The 21,953-nt window shown below is 46.2% G+C and overlaps 1 protein-coding gene and 1 pseudogene across 3 annotated transcripts in view; both read left to right on the top strand.

Moving 5' to 3' along the window:
- PLXNA1 (plexin A1) overlaps window positions 1-21,953 on the top strand; it is a 460,603-nt gene that overhangs the window by 10,933 nt on the left and 427,717 nt on the right. The gene's annotated exons all lie outside the window — the stretch shown is intronic.
- On the top strand, window positions 15,344-15,552 carry LOC120946319 (annotated as a pseudogene).

Here is a 21,953-nt window from a genome sequence, read left to right on the forward strand (position 1 = left end):
ACATCTGTCCCTAGAATGCTCTGCGCTCTTCCTGGTTGGGGCCCCCTTGTTCCAAGGGTGGTCTGCTCTCCTTATTGGTTGGGGCCCCCCTGTTCCAAGGGTGGTCTGCTCTCCTTATTAGTTGGGCTCCCCTGTCCCAAGGGTGGTCTGCTCTCCTTATTAGTTGGGCCCCCCTGTCCCAAGGGTGGTCTGCTCTCCTTATTAGTTGGGCCCCCTGTCCCAAGGGTGGTCTGCTCACCTTATTAGTTGGGCCCCCCTGTTCCAAGGGTGGTCTGCTCTCCTTATTAGTTGGGCCCCCTGTCCCAAGGGTGGTCTGCTCACCTTATTAGTTGGGCCCCCCTGTTCCAAGGGTGGTCTGCTCACCTTATTAGTTGGAGCCCCCCTGTCCCAAGGATGGTCTGCTCTCCTTATTAGTTGGGCCCCCCTGTCCCAAGGATGGTCTGCTCTCCTTATTAGTTGGGCCCCCCTGTCCCAAGGGTGGTCTGCTCTCCTTATTAGTTGGAGCCCCCCTGTCCCAAGGACAGTCTGCTTTCCTTATTAGTTGGGGGAGCCCCCCTGTCCCAAGGACAGTCTGCTTTCCTTATTAGTTGGGGGAGCCCCCCTGTCCCAAGGACGGTCTGCTCTCCTTATTAGTTGGGGGAGCCCCCCTGTCCCAAGGACGGTCTGCTCTCCTTATTAGTTGGGGGAGCCCCCCCTGTCCCAAGGATGGTCTGCTCTCCTTATTAGTTGGGGGAGCCCCCCCTGTCCCAAGGACGGTCTGCTCTCCTTATTAGTTGGGGGAGCCCCCCTGTCCCAAGGACGGTCTGCTCTCCTTATTAGTTGGGGGAGCCCCCCTGTCCCAAGGACGGTCTGCTCTCTTCATTGGTTGGGGCCCCCCTGTCCCAAAAACGGTCTACTCTTTTCCTGGTTGGGCCCTTCCCTGTCCTTGGGACACTCTGCGCTCTGGTTGGATGGTGCCCTGCCTCCTCGGGCCTCGGGCCCCCGTCCCCAGGATGGTCTGCACCTTGCCTCACCAGCCCCTGTGGACTCATTTTAGCTTCTGTTTGTGTTCAGCTTGTATTTTTTCCTTTCCGGAAAGACAGAAGTGAGTCGATTCCTTGTCCAGAGCGGCTCAGAGTAGAGTAACCTTTAGTACAATCATTTCCTGCTGCCGGCCTGGAGACGGGACTTTCGTGATGCCTACTTCACCCTGACTCACACTGGCCAGATGTGACGGCTCATGATTACCGATCTCGCTACAACAGTATCGGTTACCTTCCGAAAATTAAAGTTGGCTAATTATGTTTATTTTAATGCCAGTTCATCTTAAACCCGAAGGGCCATTGATCTGTACGTTTTTTTTTTTCTTTTCTGAAAACGAAGCAAAAAAATTATGTAGGGTTTAAAGGAGAACTCTGCAGAATATTGATTTGTAACAATGCAATGTTACATTCAATGAAATACTTTGTTTTATTTTTTAAAGAAAACTTAATTTATGTATGGAGACTGCCATTGCATTTCTCTCATTCCAAAAATACCAGTTGCCTGGCTGGCTTCAATATTATCTGTCCCTGCCCTAGATTAAATTTGCAGATGGAAGTATCTAACTTTTCTGTGACTTCCCTGATGTAAGTGCTTTGGTGACTTTGAAAGTATTCAAGTCACTTGATCGGCTTGACCGCCAGCCAACTAGCATTTTTGAAGGTCAACTTTGGTACTCTATATGTATTTATTTTTGTACAGGTCATCATTAGGGCGGCAGCCTGTTGAGGTGGCGCGCGGCAGCCTGTTGAGGTGGCGCGCGGCAGCCTGTTGCCTTAAAAGCACAGTCAGATTCATCAAAAATTTGCATTTGTTACATTAAATGGGTTGTAAAGCCTCGTGTTTATTCACCTTAATGCATCCTAAGCATTTAGGTAAAAAAAAAAACCTTGCATTGTATGGCCCCCCCCCCCCCGAACCCCCGTTATACTTGCCTGAGCCCCGAACTTCAGAGGGGGGAATCCCACTTCGTTCTCGGCTCTTCATCGGATGGATTGATAGCAGTGCAGCGATTGGCTCCCGCTGCTGTCAATCAAATCCAATGATACGGCCTCCAGGGGGCGGGGCCGAGTCATACTCAACGGCTATGTACGCCTAGTGTGTGACACGGGAGTGCGCCCGCAAGGTAACCCCCTTGGGAGAGCGCTTCCCAGAGGGGGTTGGCTATTGCTGGGAGGAGCCGCGATACCCGTAGAGGAACCCCAGAAGAGGACGATTGGGGCCACTCTGTGCAAAATGAACTGCACAGTGGAGGGAAGTATAGGGTGTTTTTTTTTACGTGAACCTTTAGTACCACTTTAAAGATTCTGGAGCATTGCTATCTCAATTAGTGCATCATGAGTGCAATGCGTAAGCGCCTACATGGTTTACCCCCAGCCCCAGGTCCGTATGGAGGTTGGTACCTTTTGGTTAGGTGCTGGGGGAAGTAAATATGGGGCTATATCACCGCACTTGTCGGTACAATCTATGGCTTCAAATTCGAATGGATGATATGGCAGTGTTCAGAAAGATTTGGTTAAAAAGTGGGGTGGTTTGAAGGTGGGGAGTTGAGAAATGTGACCATATTTTACGTCAGACCCTAGATCTAGTGGACACCTAAATCGTGGTCCCAAATATGGACTGCTTTTACACATGGTAACTCAATGCATAATGTGAATGGGCCCCCAAACACACGCTCGGAATTTCCGACAACTATGTTCGATGGGAGCTCTTGGTCGGAAATTTCCGACCGCGTGTAGGCCCCATTGGACATTTTCTGTCAAACAAATTGAGAGCTGGTTCTCGTAAATTCCAATCGTGTGTGTGTGTGGACAATTCCGACGCACACAATTCTACGCATGCTCTGAATAAAGTACGAGACGGAATCGCTCGGTCTGGTAAAACTAGCGTTCGTGATGGAGATATCACATTTGCCACGCTGTAACAGGCTGAAAAGCACGAATGGTCTCACACCAAACTTCTACTAACACGACTGGTATTGAACTTCCCGTTTCTAGTGCCGTCGTACATCACCGCGTTCTTGACTTTTGGAATTTCCGACAACATTTTGTGTGACCGTGTGTGTGTGCAAGACAAGTTTGAGCCAACATCCCTCGGAAATGTATCCACGGTTTTGTTGTCGGAAATTCCGAACGCGTGTACGCGGTATAGGAAAATTGGAAAAAGTTGGCCAACTCTTTCCAAGCAGGAACTCGCCGTTGGTCAATATAAATAGATGCAGTAATTTGAAGGTTCCTCTGCGCATTCTACTGGCCGTTTAAGCCGAACATGTGACTGTCCTGTTGTTAGGAAGTCATAGTCAAGATTAAAGGGAGTTTTTCACGGGACATTAATCTGGGGGGGGGGGGGGATTTGCTCAAGGCTCTCAGCATGGTTGTAGAGCCAGTTGGACGGCCTGGCGATGGTGAGCTCTATTGTTTTGGTTTTGGTTGACCTGGTAGACTTGTTTGGGTAGGTTTTGAATAGAGCCTCTTGTGTCCCCTGGGGGGGGGTAGTGCCGGAGATAAAAATCCAGCCATGGATGCTGAGAGAGGCCTTGAAAAGTCAACAAGGCTGAATGACCAGGGACACGCCTGGTGCAAATGAGTCCCAGCGGTGGACGTGATTGGCACCGCTGACAGACGGCACGCACACGGACAACTGCGCGGCAGTCAGGCCTGGATTTGGATCGCCGCCGCGGGAAAGCATGCAGCTATGGGGCAGAGTGTATGGCAATATTAGGAAAGATTTAGTGCTGTGTATTGGGGGGGGGGGGGGAGTTTCTTGCCATTTGCTTGCGACTTTTGTGATTTAACTTTGCAGTCTGTGGCACTCAAGTCGCAGAAAAGTTGTGCAGGAACCTTTTTCTATTGTGAGTTTTTATTTGTCTCTGAGATTTGAGTCGATTTGATTAAGACGGCTCCCATTCGAATGAATGTGTATTTGACTTATCGTGCGACTTTGTGTGTTTTTTTTTTATTTTTATAAAGGGCTAAAGAAAGCTCCACCGCTATCCCATTGCCATGATTCCCAGCCGCAGCCAACACACTGATCGTCGACAGCACCATTTGGCTCATGTATATGCAGCATCTTGTAGAGGCATTTTGGTGGAACTGATGACATCATATGGTGCTAGGGCAGTGATGGCGAACCTTGGCATCCCAGATGTTTTGGAACTACATTTCCCATGATGCTCATGCATTCTGCAGTGTAGGTGAGCATCATGGGAAATGTAGTTCCAAAACATCTGGGGTGCCAAGGTTCGCCATCACTGCGCTAGGGGATGGGAGGGGCCAGTTGCTCTCTGGTTCTGATTGGTGGATATTCATTTAAATAGTTTTGCACAATTTTATTTATCACCTGCCTGACGAAGGGCTCCGAAACGTTGCACTGTTTGTGATGTGATCTTACTTCAATAAACCATTTGGACATAATCGAAGATCCTTGGTGTGCTGATGAATGTTTACATTCTATGGGGCAGATCCACAAAGAAATTACGCCGGCGTATCTATTGATACGCCGGCGTAATTTCAAAATTCCCGCGTCGTATCTTTGTTTTGAATCCTCAAAACAAGATACGACGGCATCTCGGCTAGATCCGACAGGCGTACGTCTTCGTACGCCTTCGGATCTTAGATGCAACTTTTCAGCCGCCGCCAGGTAGCGTTTCCGTCAAAATCCGCGTCAAGTATGCAAAATTGGCTATTTACGGCGATCCACAAACGTACGTCCGGCCGGCGCATTTTTTTCCGTCGTTTCCGTTCGGCTTTTTCCGGCGTATAGTTAAAGCTGCTATTATGAGGCGTACTCAATGTTAAGTATGGCCGTCCTTCCCGCATACAATTTAGAATTTTTTGCGTCGTTTGCGAATAGGAATTTGCATAGACTGACGTCACCGTCGTAAGCATTGGCTGGTTCCGGTTTAATTTCGAGCATGCGCACTGGGATACCCCCAGGGACGGTGCATGCGCAGTTAAAAAAAAAAAAAAAAAGTTGTTTACGGCGGGTCACGACGTATTAACATAAAACACGCCCCATCACAGCCATTTGAAATCCGCGCCCTTACGCCGCGAGAGATACACTACGCCGCCGTAACTTACGGCGCGGATTCTTTGTGGATTCAAAATAAAAAAGATAAGTTACGGCGGCGTAGCGCATCTTAGATACGCTGCGCCCGGCGCAAAGGTACGAGGATCTGCCCCTTTGTGTGTTGCAAGTCGCTTGATAAGTCGCAGCAGTGTGAACTGGGGCCTACAGGGAGATAACACGCCTAACATTCCTTAAATGCACATATTATCTGATGGGAAGACTTTTTCTTGAAGTGACTGGTCTGGAAACAGGGTCTCTTTAAAGTAATCTTTATCTGGGAAGACGCACAGGGGCGGCTGCCATTGTGAATACCCGCCTTATGGTGACAACAGGGGGAGATGGGGTCATGAAAGTCAGAGTATACTTTAAAAACATTTAAAAAGTGTGCAAATGGTGAGCTCCACAGATGTAGTGCAAGTCCAGTCTCTATTTTTATTTGCAAGGACAATGGATCACAAGAGAAATCCAGCGCGTTTCTAGGTTCCAACATTCGCTTCATCAGGGCTTAGATAATATGGAGAACAATAGACACGTAAAATAATTTAAAATTATTTATTTGGGCTGCCAGTTGAGAAGCTTCACTACCATTATGGTATGATGGAGTACTATTCTTCCAACACCAGTGATGGGCCACTATTCTTTCCATTGACACCAATGATGGGGCACCACCTTCTGATAGTCCAATCACTGCTGCAGAACCTCCTTCTTCTCTTCTCTTTTTTTTCTTTTTTTATTATTTATTTAATTATTTTTTTATGAGCTTGGTTTCACTTGCAAGTTAAGTACCTTATTGATTGACAAGCTGAATCCCCAAGAGGCTCAGCAGCAGCCTTTGTTCCAGTGACCTCTCATCATGCTTCAAATCATTAAAACAATTAGTCTTAAATTGATTGGGTTAATCCATTTAGCTTTTATTACTAGAATATCAGATTGTTCCTTGGTGGATAGGATCAGTGTTGTACACCCCCCAGTTGCCTGCACTTCATTGTAATCTGACCACTAGGTGGCAGCAAAATGAGAAGGAATATGCAAGTGACCTTTGCTGACCTCGCTTTGTGAAAATGCTTCTTTCCTGGCCGTCATTCTGATTCAGTGGCATCAGCACATTTGAGTCACCATACCAAAGCAAGTGTGCACTGAAGGGGTTTTCACTTCACTTGCTACGTGCTTATTTTGGATCCAAAAGTGTTGCAATCATGTGATTTTATTGAAAAAAATTAATTAAAAAAAATTCTCAGCACACAATGCTTTGTCTAGAAGTTATCACATTAGTGTATGTTTCATTAAGTGTTCATCTTCTTCTTTGGTAGTCATTAGATACGCAGAAGCCAATTAACCTACCAGCATGTCTTTGGAGTGTGGGAGGAATCCGGAGTACCTGTAGAAAAACCCAGACAAGCACAGGGAGAACAATGCACACGCCAAGCAGATAGTGTCCTCACTGGGATTTGAACCATCTACCCCAGTTCTGCAAAGCAGGAGTGCTAACTACCAAGCCACTGTGCTGCCCAAGTCGTATTTATGTGTTAATGTTACAGGGAAGTTCCAGCCAATATTTATGTTTATTAAAAGTCAGCAGCTACAAAAATTGTAGCTGCTGGCTTTTAATAAACAGACACTTACCTGTTCCAGCGACGCGCCGGCTGGGGCTCCGCTCCAAAACCCCCACCCCCCCCCCTCCCCGGCCGGCGTCTTCATTGTCATTGTCACTGTGGGCACCCGGCCGTGACAGCTTTCGCCTTCACGGCCGGGCACCCACTGCGCATGCGCGAGCGGCACTGCGCATGCGCGGCGCTGCGCTGTTTGATTGGACAGGCGATCGCCTAGGACCTGTCACGTGTCCTAGGCGATCGCCTACAGGGAGGGGCTGCCAAAAGGCGATTGAGCTTAATCGCCTTTGCAGCCCCTCGGCGGAAGGAGGAAGTGGGACAGGAAGTCCCCTTCTCCTGAAGCCCCCACTCCCCCCCCCAAAAAAAATGACATGCCAAATGTGGCATGTAAGGGGGTGAGGAGTGGGATAAGCGGAAGTTCCACTTTTGGGTGGAACTCCGCTTTAAATCTGCATCTTTCATTAAAATAATCCCTGGGGATCCTGCCATGAAGGTCCTCGTTCAGGTACTTCCTTTTATAAGGTGACAACACTCTATCCCTGTCTTCTAGTTGTGCTCTTGCTTTGTTGCCCTGCCACATGGACTTGCTATAGCAGCCGCAAGTGACTGTTTTAACTTTTAATCAAGATTACAAAGCCATGGTTTACTGTTACCACCATCTGGGAAACCCGCCCTGAGAAGTGCCATGCTATGGAGGAGGCTGCAAGAGATCAGCAACACTGAGATGAAACAAAAGATGGGGGGGAAAAAGTGTTTTTTTTTTTCTTCTATTAAATAAAAAAAAAAATATTCATTTTTATAATAAATAAATAAATATATATATATATATATATATATATATATATATATATATATATATATATATATATATATATATATAATGGCTACATATATAAGTGCTGCTGTCACTTTTGGAGAAAAAATCAAATAAAAATATATATATCTATATAGTGTAAAAAAAAAAAAATATATATAGTAAAAAAAAATATATATATATATATATATATATATATATATATATATATATATATATATATATATATATATATATATATATATATATATATATATATATATATATATATATATATATATATATATATATATATATATATATATATATATAATATAATTTATTTTTTCCCCCTCTTGGAGTCTTTTTTTAAACAAGGCCGTTAGTGTCTGATAAAGACCTCATACGCCCTGTAATATTTAACTTATTCATTGCCAGGCCTGGGGTCTAAACAGGGGAATTGGGTGTCTGCGATCGCATTAAGCCCTGTTCCAGCGAGCGGATTCTCGGCGTTCGGGCCTGCGGGGGAAAATCTTATTGAATACAGCTATGAATAGTTAATATCATACACACATCATCGCTCTGCTGAGTGCTGGCTGAAAAGGCTGCTTAACATCTCAGACATCTATAGACTTCGATTGGTTTCCAGTCATTATACCGAGTTCTTGCTGCCGCGGCAGCCTATGTCGGCCTATACGTTAGACGTTTTCATATAGAGTAAGGCCTAAGCAAAAAAAAAAAAAATGTTTCATTTATAATTTTTATCCGGGTGCGTTCAGAACTTGGCAGTTCCATGCTTTTTTTTTTAAATATGCATTTTGATGTGTGTTTTTTTTTTTTTTTTTTTTCATGCGCTTCTATTGAAGTCTGTAGGGCCATAAGCTCACTATGGCACACCAAAATGGCACACCCTTTTTTGGTGGCGCAGAACTGGCTGGAAAAGGCGCCTAGAGGCGATTCAGTTCGCATGAGTTGCGCTATACAAGTCATTCATTCATTCATTCATTCATTCAGAACCCTCATAAACAATAGTTGGATTTCACATTCCTGGTGTTTTTTTCTTCTGGAATCTTGGTGAGCTTTGTCTATTTGTTTCAGATATTTGCAGCTTCCTGTAATAAAGACCGCTCACTGCTGCTCTCTCTCCTTGTGCAGGATGACTGGTCTGGTCTCCACCCCCTCCTGTCGTTTTCTGCAGGCAGCCTGTAGTGGGTGGTGCCTGGTGAGCCCCTCCCACACTTTGATCTGTGCACAGGCAATGTACAGCACAGCAATGGTGTCGCCACAACGTTTGTATGATAAAATCTGGGTTTACAAAGGCATTTGGTGCACACTGAATAGATTTATACCATGTGTGACTTTTGAGGAATTTATTTAAATTTAGTTTTTATTTCCGGTGTTCTTAAATTTATCAAATGGAGTCCCCTGCTGAATTGGTGGGACCAATGCACGTATGATGGGCTGTTAGGAGATGTTTCTGTTCTGCATGGAATGGGAGCAGCGCTAGAACATATAGTGTGTACATCTTGCCGATTGGAGTCTGGCACAACCCAACAGATTCCACCTATAACAGAAATGTCCCTTTTTGGGTGGACCTGTTTTTTTACGGGTGGCTCCAGATGGGGGGTCTCCAAACCATGGGCCACATCTGGCCCGTTACAAGATTTTACTTGGCCCTTGGGGTCAATGGAAAATCCTTAAAGTGCACTGATTAAAGATAAAGTTAAGCAGTGGTCTCTGCTTCTGATGTAAGGGAGGACTTGGATGGGGACCCTGATGTCAGGGGGTCTCCTAAGCCAGACTCTGATGTAAAGAGAGCTCTGATGGGAACCCTGTTGCATGGGTGCTCAACCTGTGGCTCTCCAGCTGTTGCGGAACTACAATTCCCATGAGGCATTGCAAGCCGCTGACAGGTACAAGCATGTCTCCCAATGGCTGAGGCATTATGGGAATTGTAGTTTTGCAACAGCTGGAGAGCCACAGGTTGAGCACCCATGTAATAGGGGAACCCCCAAGTCAGACTCAGATGTAAGGGGGTTCTAATGGAGACTGTGTTGTAAAGGGGTGAGGTAAAATCTAATGTAAGGGGATTCTCTGCAGCGGGACCCTGATGGAGGGGGGGGGTTCTCTGCAGCGGGACCCTGATGGAGGTGGGGGTTCTCTGCAGCGGCACCCTGATGGAAGGGGGCTCTCTCTGCAGCGGCACCCTGATGGAAGGGGGCTCTCTCTGCAGCGGCACCCTGATGGAAGGGGGCTCTCTCTGCAGCGGCACCCTGATGGAGGGGGGTTCTCTGCAGCGGGACCCTGATGGAGGGGGGTTCTCTGCAGCGGGACCCTGATGGAGGGGGGTTCTCTGCAGCGGGACCCTGATGGAGGGGGGCTCTCTGCAGCGGGACCCTGATGGAGGGGGGCTCTCTGCAGCGGCACCCTGATGGAAGGGGACTCTCTGATGGAAGGGCCGTGATGGAAGAGGATTTTCTTGGCCTGTGATTTTGTTAAATATACAATGCGGCCCTGATACTGAAATGTTTGGAAACCCCTACTGTAAACCCAGCAGCAGCCATCCTGTAAGTCCGAGCCAAATTTTATCAGAACACTGCTGAAATCATCAGGAGCAATTGCCGAGGTATGAGGTCCTTAAGATCTCACCCAATTCAGGTGAATTGATTAGCCTGAATATTGCTACAGCCAGCAAACCAGGCTCTTTCTAGAGTAGCTTGTGACAGGTAATTAATTATTTTTTAATTAATTTATATTTCTATAGCTTATTTCTCCCTGGGGACTGAAAGCGCTTTATCTGCTATTGGGGCAGATGGTGAGGCAGCCATGTTGGGAGCGCTCTGCAGAATATCGTACTAGGGCCAATTTGTAGACAAGAACCAATTAACCTACCAGCATGTCTTCGGAGCGTATGAGGACTCTAGATTACCTGGAGGAAGCCCACATAAGCATCAGAACATGAAGACTCCATGCAGATAATGTCCTGATCGGGTTTGGATCTGGGGACCCCAGTGCTGCAAGGCAGAAGTTTTAAACTTGGAGCCCCCAGGTACATTTTAAAGGATTTTTATTCTGTGATAATAATTTTGAACTGTGATCGGTTTGTTTTTGAGCTGTGCCTGAGGAATGTCTCCCTCCCAATGTTCTTTGTTACCTTTTCACGGCAGGACGCTGGGAATCCTAGCCATTAACTAGTTTCCCAAGTGAAGGGGGAGGTTAAAGGTTGCTCAGGCAAAACCATGTGACTGTCTCTGAAAACTCTTCCATGTGTGACCTGAGAGGACGCGGCTCTTTTTGTTGTGTGAATAGAGGGTGGTGACCTCTAGATTTCTGACCTGCTCTCTATTTGCACATTGGGGCACCCCCACCTTCATTTCCAATTCTTTAAACCAGTTTTTCTTTTAAGACTCCCTGCTGCTAAATAAGGGCGTCACGTGACCTGCACTATTCTAACCCTATAGAACTGGAAAACCGGTCCTGGTTAAAAGCTTTTTAGTCTCGTTTGGCAACAACGTAACAGCCGTATCATTGATGATCCCTCTAATCAGAGGTTTGAAAGGAAAACAAAACATGGTGGTGGTGATTTTATAACAATAAACCGATCTGTGATTTACCAACAGGGGGTAATGAAGCATTTAAAACCAACAGTCCTCCATATCTGATCTAGGGAAAAACTGGGAAACTTCTTCAAAATTTAGAACCAGATTGTCAAACCCTTGGATTTAAAAAGACGAGTGGAACTCCATTTGCTATGGCGGTTAGAGAAGTTGTAGAGTTCCCAATAAGAAACTTGTAAGTCTTGCCACGGAGACTGCCAGCTCAGCGGCAGATCTCTCTGTTGATCTCCGCTGAGCCGGCGGATGACAGGTCCCTCTCTGCTCACTGATCAGCAGATCTCATCCAATCCGCCAGGATGGATGGTGAACGTATCGCCATACGTCTGATTGTAGCGGATTGGACCGAATCGGATGTCAGCGGACATGGTCACCGCTGACATCAGTCACGCCATAAACTAACATGGAGCGCCCGTTCAAGTCTGCCGAAAAAACTGACAGGCTAACATGAACGGTCTGCTTGTGTGAAAGGGGCCTAAAGGTTTATTTTATTTTTTAAATGACCTGATCCTCCTGTTCTGGGGTCCCTCGGCGGCTGTCTCTGCTCCTTTCCGCAGTAGCTAACCCCCTCTGGAAAACGATCCCCCGAGGGGGATAGCTTGCAGGCGCGCTCCCCTGTCGTACGCTCTGCGTCCATAGATAGTGTATGGCTCGGTCCCACCCCTGGTGGCTGCGTCATTGGATTTGATTGACAGCAGCGGGAGACAATGGCTGCGCTGCTATCAATCTATCCAATCAACGCTGAGACTCAGTGGAGAAGAGGACGCCGGGGGACGTGCACAGCAGATAAACGGGCTAAGTAAAACAGGGGGGCTGGGGGGCCCGTGACAGCGAGGTGCTTTTTCACCTTAATGCATTAAGGTGAAAAAGCACAAACCTTTTACAACCCCTTTAAGGTCTATCTAAAGCCAAGACTTAAATTAGTATTGCCACCAGCCAATGTGTGAAGCTAAACGCCAAAATAGGTGTGAGAGCTTCATTTGGTGTGTTTGTCACACAGAGCTTGAATGGGCTGCCCTATGCATGTCACAGTATAACGTGCATTCACCCAATGCGCAGAAGTGAATAGGCCCCAAGGGTCCATTCACGCTATGGCGTTGCAGCAACGTGCGGCAAAACACATTACATCCATTGGAGCATTGCACTGGCATTCATTCTGAATTGCACCTTCACTTATCTTAATTATGGACGCACATTGTTTGGCAGCTTACTAATGTGCGTCGGGGTATGCTGAAGGCGCTATTTTTGGTCCGTTATGATGCATTTGGTAGCCCATTCAAATTAGTTCATTAACACGCATCGTGCGCAGGTTGACGTTTGTTGTGGTAACACACCCAGTAGACCACGCTGGTGCGAATGTACCCTGAGAGTTTCTCCCCTCACTTGTTCTGGTTACAGTTGTCCTAAGAGGCATATCCTTTACCTTTTGGAGAGGCTTCCTATGACTTCCTGTTTTGTCTTTGGGACAGGAAATAAAGGATAATCTCCAAAATGGGGGCAGTGATTGTGAAAATTCCATTGGTGTTAATACAAATGAAGAGCGAGGAAAGCGCTTGTCATCCAGATCAGGAGAGCAACCTAGGGTGACAACACTGCTCCTCCATACAGTACAGTGAGTGGGTGTTGTCACGACAGGAAGTATGTTACTGGCAGGATCATCAGATAAAAATTAGAGGGAAAAAATTGATAAGCTATAGATTGCTTTAAAATTTAAGTGGTTCTGTCTCTACCAAGGTGTCAACAATAGCTATCGTTGTGGCGTAGCCCTTAGGCTTCAGAATGGCTTATTTTCCTAGTGGTAGCTAAGGAAATGGTGTAGGCCTCTTATATTGAATGACAGAGTTGTGATTGTTTAGAGAGCTAAAAAACAAGTTTGAATGGAGGAATTTCGGTTTCCTCAGGTTATGGTCTCTGTCATTGCCTCCACACCACTCCCATTGTTAATCAGCCCACGCCATCTCTATTGAACTCTGCTCAGGTGCTGCATGGCTTACGTTCTTACAGCAAAGCGCAGGAAACGTTCGCACCCCCACGTGGATGAAGGGACGGGCCGGCCTCGGCATGCAGGGCAGACATAACACCTGCCTTGCCTTTTTGAGGCGGCTCATGTACATACCATGGGAAAATATGTGAGAATTTTCCCCAGCGCACCACCTGTCTAACCTTTTCAGGGCCTCGAGGGGTTGTCGGCGTAGTGTGCTCAGCCACCTCCAGGTGATGAATGGGTTGTGAATCTCTGCTTTAAAATAACATTGTATAAAGTTACTGGGAAAACGAGAAACGACACTCTTCGATTGTTACAATCCTTGCGCTCGATTTAGGACCTCCGGTCGGAGATGTGTTCTAGCTTGCTGAAACTTTTCATACTTTGATATATAGGTATTTTTTAATGGCAAAATTTACCAAGCAAAAATGCTTAAAATATGTATATTATTGATTAAAACCTATTGCTCCTAGTTCAGATTTTTGTGTTTTTATAGTTCTTCTGACCTGTTATGCCACGTACACACGATCAGAATTTCCGACGACAAGTTTTGTTCTGATCGTGTGTACAAAATTCCATGCATGCTCGGAATCAAACAGAAGAGCCGTACTGCATTGAACATTTTTTCTCGGCTCGTCGTACGTCTTGTACGTGACCGCGTTCTTGACGTTCGGCATTTCCGACAACGTTTGAGTGACCGTGTGTATGCAAGACAAGTTTGAGCCAACATCTGTCGGGGGGGGGGGGGGGGGAAATCCATGGTTTTGTTGTTGGAGCCCTGGTTCACACTGGGTACGATTTGGAACGATTTGAGATGCGATTTGACATGTCAAATCGCATCTCAAATCGTCGGCAATGACACTGTCCTAATCAGTGCGACACCGCATCTGCGATTTCAAAGTAGTTCCTGTACTACTTTTTGCGATTTCGGGCCGCGATTTACATTAAATTGCGGCCGAAATCGCGGCAAAATCGCAGCCGTGTGAACCTAGGCGGAATGTCCGATCGTCTGTACGCGGCATAAGTGTATTTGAGTAGATATAATTGCTGTACAAGTTTAAAAGTCCCACATTGTGTTATTACTGAGCAGCTGTCTTGGGGTTGAATTGAATTTCCTGAAAGCCGGGAGCCCCAGGCTCTCCATTATATCCTCCCAGGGGTTAAATATTCCAAATAAAACTTTAACCAAACTGTTTAGCTGAGGAGTTCTCTAGACTTCCCCACTTTCCTGACCGAGGATCCAGAGCTGAAGAACGGAACATATTTTCTCAGTGATGTCACCTAAGCAGCTCATGTTTGTTTTAGTAGTATTTACGGACCGACAGATGATTCCGATTAGTAAAGTAATTGGTTCGTGCCTTTTGACATAATGGAAAGAGCCCACCACGTGTCGATTTAGGAAAGGAATGAAATAATTTGAGGCAGCTGGTGAGGAACTACAATGCTGAGCAGTCAGTTTAAAGATACAGCGAGGATTCGGCTACCTCACCCCGCTAGCCATATGTCTTGGGTACTCTCTTACAACTTGGTGTATCGTAGGACAACTTTCTTTTATTTGATTAGAGTGGTGAGGGGTTACTTCTGTCAAGTTTTCATTGTTTGGTATGTAAGAAGGGAAGCGTCCAAAGCATGTAGATGGTCCAGAAGGCTTTTATTTGTATTTCTATATCGTAAAAGGTCAACATGTTTCGGTGTTCAAAGGGTTCTCTGCATCAGGGTTTGGCACCTAAAACAATCCCAAGTGATGCTGCTCCTGACGGCCTCCATACGGCAATCAACTATAGGCGGCCGGTGATCTGACAATATGGTTCCAGCTATCAAGATGGTTCCTGTAAGGACTGCGCAGGCGCAATCCTTGCCAACGGAAATCTCCGAACCTCGGCCGGCATCCAGGGCGACATGGAATTTGAGGAAAGTGGCCAGTCGGCCTCAAGTCCTCGCTTCGCTCGGACGGCTCGCTCCGCCTCCTGGCTCTTTTTTTTTTTAACATCCTCCAATACGGGGATGTTAAGGAATGAGCCTGGATCCCGGCCGAGGTTCGGAGATTTCCGTCGGCAAGGATTGCGCCTACGCAGTCCTTACAGGAACCATCTCGATAGGGGAACCTTAGCGACAAGTCACCGGCCCCCTGCCCATCTCCTTCCCACAATATTGAACAAACAGAAGTCTAGGCTGTGCCCTGCTATAATTAATTTATTTTAGTTTTTTAATTTCAATAGCAATCATCTTTGACACCAATTCTGTGGTCCAAAATATTACTACTTGGCTTTTTGGCCAAGATCAAGTGTAGTATCTGTTCTTATTGTTCAGGAAGGACGCTTTTCCGCTATTCTGGCCTTTTGGCTGGAAAGGCTGGCTATATGGTTCTGTTTGTTGCATAATGAGGTTTCAGAGGGTCCTCTTGAGAGCCCTCACTTAATACTTGGTGGTTGGCTTCGGCTAGCCAAGAGGAATAGGGGTCTGCCAGGCCTTTTGGCTAGGTGTACAAGAGTACCTTGCACCCTGGTGGATCAGGAAACGATACTTCCTCTTTGGGAGGGAACCAGTAACCCCCCCCCCCTTTTTTTTTTTTTTGCTCTTCTCTGGAGCATCAGCAGCTGAGTCACATGTGGTGAGGGAAAAAAGTCAATTTTTCCATGTAATGGTGTTATTAAAGCTTTTTATTTAAATGGGTTGTTAAGGTAGGTCCTATATTACAATGGTTAAGATTTTTATATTGTAAAATCACAATTGTATGGCCATCCTTGGATAAAAAAAAATTCTCATTCTTGATGTTTTCTCTCACTTCCTGGTGTGTCCACACTACAGAACAGGAAGTAAAAGGAAATCTACTCCATAAGACTCAATAGGCAAAGAAATCCTTACAGTGTTTTTTTTAACAATTTTCTTACTGTTATGGGGGGAAAATTACTTTATGCTGAAATGAGCATCAACGCACGTATATTCACGTATGTGTGCAAGTGCTATTAAGTGAGGGGTGCATTGGTGAATACTGTATATGGGAGCTTCTATACCCTTAAGAATGAATGTCAATACGCCACATTGCTTGTATACTACACGTTGGCTAGTGTTTTGGTAATGCGTGTTCAAATGCTGGCTTGGCGCTCATTACCGCAAGCCCATGGGTGTAAATCCAGCCTTAAAGGGCTAGTTCATCTTTACAAAAACACTGCCTATGCAAATAAGGGGTGTCTGTAGATAACAAACTGTGCAGCCCTGACTAAAGTTGAATAATTCCCTTACTACAAGTGTAGGCCGTTTACATATTTCCCAAAGCCCAACTGGTATACTCTCAGTATGTCGCTAGGACATTGCTAAGTGAGGCCTAGTCATTACTGCACACCTTCTCCATCACAGGAGTGAGATCTCAAATACTGAGCTCGGAAATACTGCATCAGGGGAGAGAAATAGCATGTGATGGGATTTAAATCGGAGAAAACGTTCACTTCTGTGATGGCGACGGTGAGCATTCACGACTAGTACTCACTTTTGGGAGTATTCCAGTCAGGCTTCATGAGGTATGTAAATGGCCTACACGTATAGCAAGGGCATTATTCAGCTTTAGTGATGCACAGTTTGTTTTTATCTACGAACACACGGGCCATCTGATCAGGTCCGCCTGTCAATTTTTTAGGTGGACCGGATTAGATCCTCCAGTCTCTTCAATAGAGCGGCGGATGTCGGCGGAAACATATTCACTGACACCTGCCGCCTTTCCTGTTCGCCAAAAACAGACAGATGGTGGTCCTACTTCCTATCCATCTGGTGGATCGAATTGGATGCAAACGGACAGGCGGTCCGTTCATATTCGATTGCCCTATAAAGGAGAGCGGGACTGTCCGGAGAACGCTTCAAGGAGGCACCTGTGTGAAAGAGGTCTCGCCTGCATAGGCAATTTTTTGGGTAAAGATGAACTAACCCTTTTAAAGAAATGATTGGCAGGCATGAGAGCTGATGCTGCTGTTAGGCCTTGGGTCAAGCTTACCCCATGATCTAATGTGATTTCCTCATAGTCAGTCATGAGGTGAATTTTATTTCAGGCTATTTGGGAAAAAGTGATACTTGATCATCTTTTCTTTCTGGTACAGAATGATTGTGTTTCCCGACGACTGATTAGGAAGAGGCTTCTAGAAGACGGATTAATTATTGATTCTGCTGCCATAAAGGCACTTTCATCTATTCCACTGTTACAGTACATAATATTTTTCTCCAGTCCTACTGTGTTCATTGTTTCCAATTTACGTGTGCCGTGGCGGAGATGGGAGCGATTTCAGTACTCATTTAAAGAAAGAAAAACATTTATTTTTTTTCTAATTCATTTCTTAGAACTTTAATTCTGGGTATGGTCACTGTTGTTTTCTTGTTTTGCATTAGGCACGTCAGTCTGTGGTAAAATTGTGGCAGATGGATGGTAATACGGGATGGAATCCTCTTGTCCAGTCCTGTAGTAAATGATGACATGTAAGATTGTGTTACTGACGATGGAAATTGACGTCCTGTCAGAGATCACCTTTTGTATAATATGTTGGCCACACCTGTGGCAAAAAACAGTTGTTTTTGTCATGGAACCTGTGAGGGTGATGATGCTGGTATTTTGATTACCGCTATATTTGGGCCTAGTCTGGGCCTTGGCTTGTGCATACTATTGTGAAGAGGAATGTGTATAGCCAGTATTTGCAAAGCTTATAGACGGCTTTAACGTCACGCTTCTTCTTGCAAGATGCCACGCAAAGGAGAGCAGCCCAGATCTCCCCAAAAGACACTCTTGAGCCTCTTGAATACGGGTGTCAGGGGCCACATATTAGAGCTGCACGATTCTGGGAAAAATGCTAATCGCGATTTTTTTGCATCAAATTTTTTTTTATTTAAATCGGTAGTAAACCCCGTTCTTGTCAACATTGCCCATGTTGTCACCTCTACCCATGTTGTCACCATTGCCCATGTTGTCACCCCTATCCATATATGTATACTCTCGCTCAGGCCCCCAGGTAGTACAATGTCTCTCTCTCTCTCACTCTCTCTCTCTCACTCACTCTCACTCTCACTCACTCTCACTCTCACTCTCACACTCACACTCACACTCACTCACTCTCTCTCACACTCACTCTCTCTCTCTCTCTCTCTCTCTCTCTCTCTCACACACACACACACACACACACACACACACACACACACACACACACACACACACACACACACACACACACACACACACGGAACCCCTCCGCCGGCCCTCACCTTGGTGCCCCCCCTGTCTTCTGCCTCCTCCAGCGGTAAAGCTCCGGCCGGGCTCCCCCAGCACCTGCCCTCATCTCCCCGGCTTCGGTCAGCATTCTCTGCTCCGCTCCCTGTCTGGAACCAGGCCTGCTAGGAATCCTGGGATTGGTAGTTCTACAAGGAGACCTCCCCCTTCACTAACAGAGGCGGGACTACATATCCCGGCATGCCATGCAGCAGCGGGCGGCGGATGATGACATTCCTGCTGCGGATTGGAGGATGGTGGTGATGGGGAATGTGAGCGACTTCCGGGACACATGGGACAGGTGAGAATTTATGGCCGCACCCGAAAATCGCAGGGAGATCGCGGGTGGGGAGAATCGAGATCGCGATTAATCGTGCAGCTCTACCACATATGATGGCATATTTGGGTGTAGTTCCCTGCTCGGGAGCTACAGCTGCTGCATGCTACTACTGCATTACAGAACACGATCTGTGTGTGGGAGGAGAAGCATGTGCACGTGTAGGGGAATGCGTCCTTGGAGGCAGACTTTTTTTTTTTTTTATATAGGGGCATACGTCTATGCACATGCTTATGCAGGTATTTGCGTACTGAATGCCTGTGCACAGCCACTTCCTGTAATAGATTTTTGTGGGTGGCTGAATGCAGCAGCTGTTGCTCTTGGGTGGGGAATTTTGCCCTAATTTTACATATGAAGGCTCAGGTGCCTGTGTGCAAGAGACCCTACAATGAACTGGAGTGACTTCCCCCAAGATAATTTTGTGTGTTTTAGTACACTGCTAAAAAAAAAAGGAAAAATAAATAAATGCGTATTTAGGTCCCTTGTGTCGGTAGCCGATTAGTTTTGTGTGTGGCAACGCTCTGCAATAACCAGGCCTTAAAGTAGAGCGTCCCTATTCAAGATGGCAGCACCCAGCATCTTGTTTCATGGCTTTTAGATGTCTACATGTGGGAGGTTTTTACATGTAAATAACATAGATAAAACACGTAAAAAGCACTGAAAATGTTATAGGAAGATTGTTTTTGAAATGAATGGTCTAATGGCTTCAATACTTTTTGAATTGCTGACCTGAACCAAGCATGTGGCGAAGGAGCATGGCGGATAATCGGACCATACTGCGTTTTCAGGAGGGGGTCATTGGAGGCAGCGTCAGTATTTTTAAGTGCAATTATGGAAATTGGGCCTTAGCAGTTTGTGTTTTAATCAAAACCATTTTTGTAAGGAAAAGGCCTTTCGTAAACAGAATGTCTCGGATTCCTGCTGTGCTGCAGATCTTAATCTGAGATTTGTGTTCACCCTAAAGTGCCTTTTTGCAGCTTCCTCTCTCCTTTTTTTTTTATATAAAGCTTCCCGGCGAATCCTGGAATTGAGTTTGGCCTTGTGAGAACCGTAAAGTTTGTTGCCCGCATTGGTCATTGCGGATTTTTGTGTCGGTGACAGCGCCTCGGCACGTAAGTCAGAGCTGTAAAAGATGCCGGTTGTAACCGGGGCGCCGCATCTGCGTACTCCAGGGGGAAGAGATTTTTGTGAAGTGATGGCTGCGCTTCTGCTGGTAGTATGAAATATTAAGCACCTCTCTGGTGCTCTCGTGACGTTCTCCTCTTTGTGTCTCCGGCTGACTCTGCTAATCTGAGGTGTGCGCGGCCCTGCGTGCTTGTCATCCGCATCCATTATTAACATGTTTTTTCCATCACTCTATAGCCGGAGCGATAGTTCCGCTGTGAGGAGCCAAACTTCTCACTTTAACTCCATCTACATTTCAGAGGAGCTATGCATTACAAAATGACTGCAGTGTAGCGCACCTGGGTTAGATCTGGTTGCTATGGGAAAGTCGTCCTGGTGGTATCTGGTTGGTGTGGGTAGTTCGTCCTAGTGGTATCTGGTTGCAATGGGTGACTTGTCCTGGTTGGTATCGTTGGCTTGTTTTGGTAATATACGGTAGCTTTTTTTAGCCCATCCTGGTAACCTCAGATTTTTGCTTTGGGTAGCTCATCCTTGTAATACGATTGCTATGGGTAGCTCGTCCTAAAGAGATCTGGGTGCTATGGGCACCTTCCCCAGATGAGATCTGGGTGCTATGGGCACCTTCCCCCTGATGAGATCTGGGTGCTATGGGCACCTTCCCCCTGATGAGATCTGGGTGCTATGGGCACCTTCCCCCTGATGAGATCTGGGTGCTATGGGCACCTTCCCCCTGATGAGGTCTGGGTGCTATGGTGGGCACCTTCCCCCTGATGAGGTCTGGGTGCTATGGTGGGCACCTTCTCCCGATGAGGTCTGGGTGCTATGGGTGTCTCAACTTGGTGATATCTGGTTGCGTTAGGGAGATCGTTCTGGTGATATCTGGTTGCGTTAGGGAGATCGTTCTGGTGATATCTGCTTGCTATGGTTGGCTTGCCTTGGTGCTATCTGGATGCTTTGTGTACTCCCATCCTTCTGATTGCTGTGGGTACAACCTCATGAGGATATCTTGTTGGTATGTGGTTGCTATAGGTAGCTTGCCGTTGTGGTATGTGTTGCCCATGGGTAGCTTGCCCTGTTGGTGTCTGGGATGGCCTGTGAAGTCAATAGCAACCAGTGATCTTTTATTTACTTATCTGCGCTAAGGGCCCTGACGAACTTATGTGCATGCAACTGTGCGCACTTATACTTTTACAGCATATTCGTAGGCAATAATGTGCATTTTCTGGAAGCTTTGATATGTTTTGAACGTGTGTTGCAGCATTTTAACTTCTTTTTTTGGTGGCTGATGTTGCTGATTTCACCTTGCAAATTCTTGTTTCTTTGTGATCATACTGAGACTTTTCCTTTTGACCTATGGCTGACCTGGAACTTATATTCAGATTATGAAATCAGACTTTCTTGATCTGCACACTTGCTGGGGGTCCGCAAAGACTAATGCCAGAGGGTCAGAATAACAGCCAGGCAAATGGGATGTTCTGAAGGACAGCAATGGTATCCCTCTCATGGGAAAATTTTTGCTTTCAAAACCTTACTCGATCCAAACTTTTAGCTTTTGGATAAAGCAGAGAAAGGCTAGAGCCCCACCGTCAGGTTTTTATTTTATGTGTTCCTATTTGGGAGATTTCCCCTCACTTCCTGTCTGGACAGGAAGTGACAGGAAACTCCCCAACAGGGACACACAACCACATTTTTAGTAGAGGGTAGAAAGATTATGGCTTATGCACAATTGTGGGTGGTCAAAAGGCATCCTCGCTGGTGTGCTTGAGCAATAAGATGAGTTGTGGCGTGCGGTAACATGCAGTGCAAATGTTTCCTACTGTTTTCAGTGCACATAAACGCAGAACGTTGGTGGGACACTGACTCCATAGATTGGATTCATATACATGGAATGAGAGCGCCTCTTGGTACTGAGCCATTAGTTTGCTTTGTTTTGCTGTATTTGCCTTAGGGCAGTGATAACGTATGCCGCCATAATGTGACCTCTCTGGAATCTGAGGGTTAAAGTTACACTAGACTTTACTCTTGAAAATCCTGCTTTCACTGTGTTGTAAAGCTAATGTATCAGTTACTTGGCCGTCTATCACTGTCTGGCCGGCTGGATGAGTGTATCAGATTTGCACCCAAGGCCAAATATCTCCTATTGATACCCGATACATGGAG

Source organism: Rana temporaria, chromosome 7, assembly GCF_905171775.1.
Source record: "Rana temporaria chromosome 7, aRanTem1.1, whole genome shotgun sequence".
Classification (NCBI taxonomy): Eukaryota; Metazoa; Chordata; class Amphibia; order Anura; family Ranidae; genus Rana; species Rana temporaria.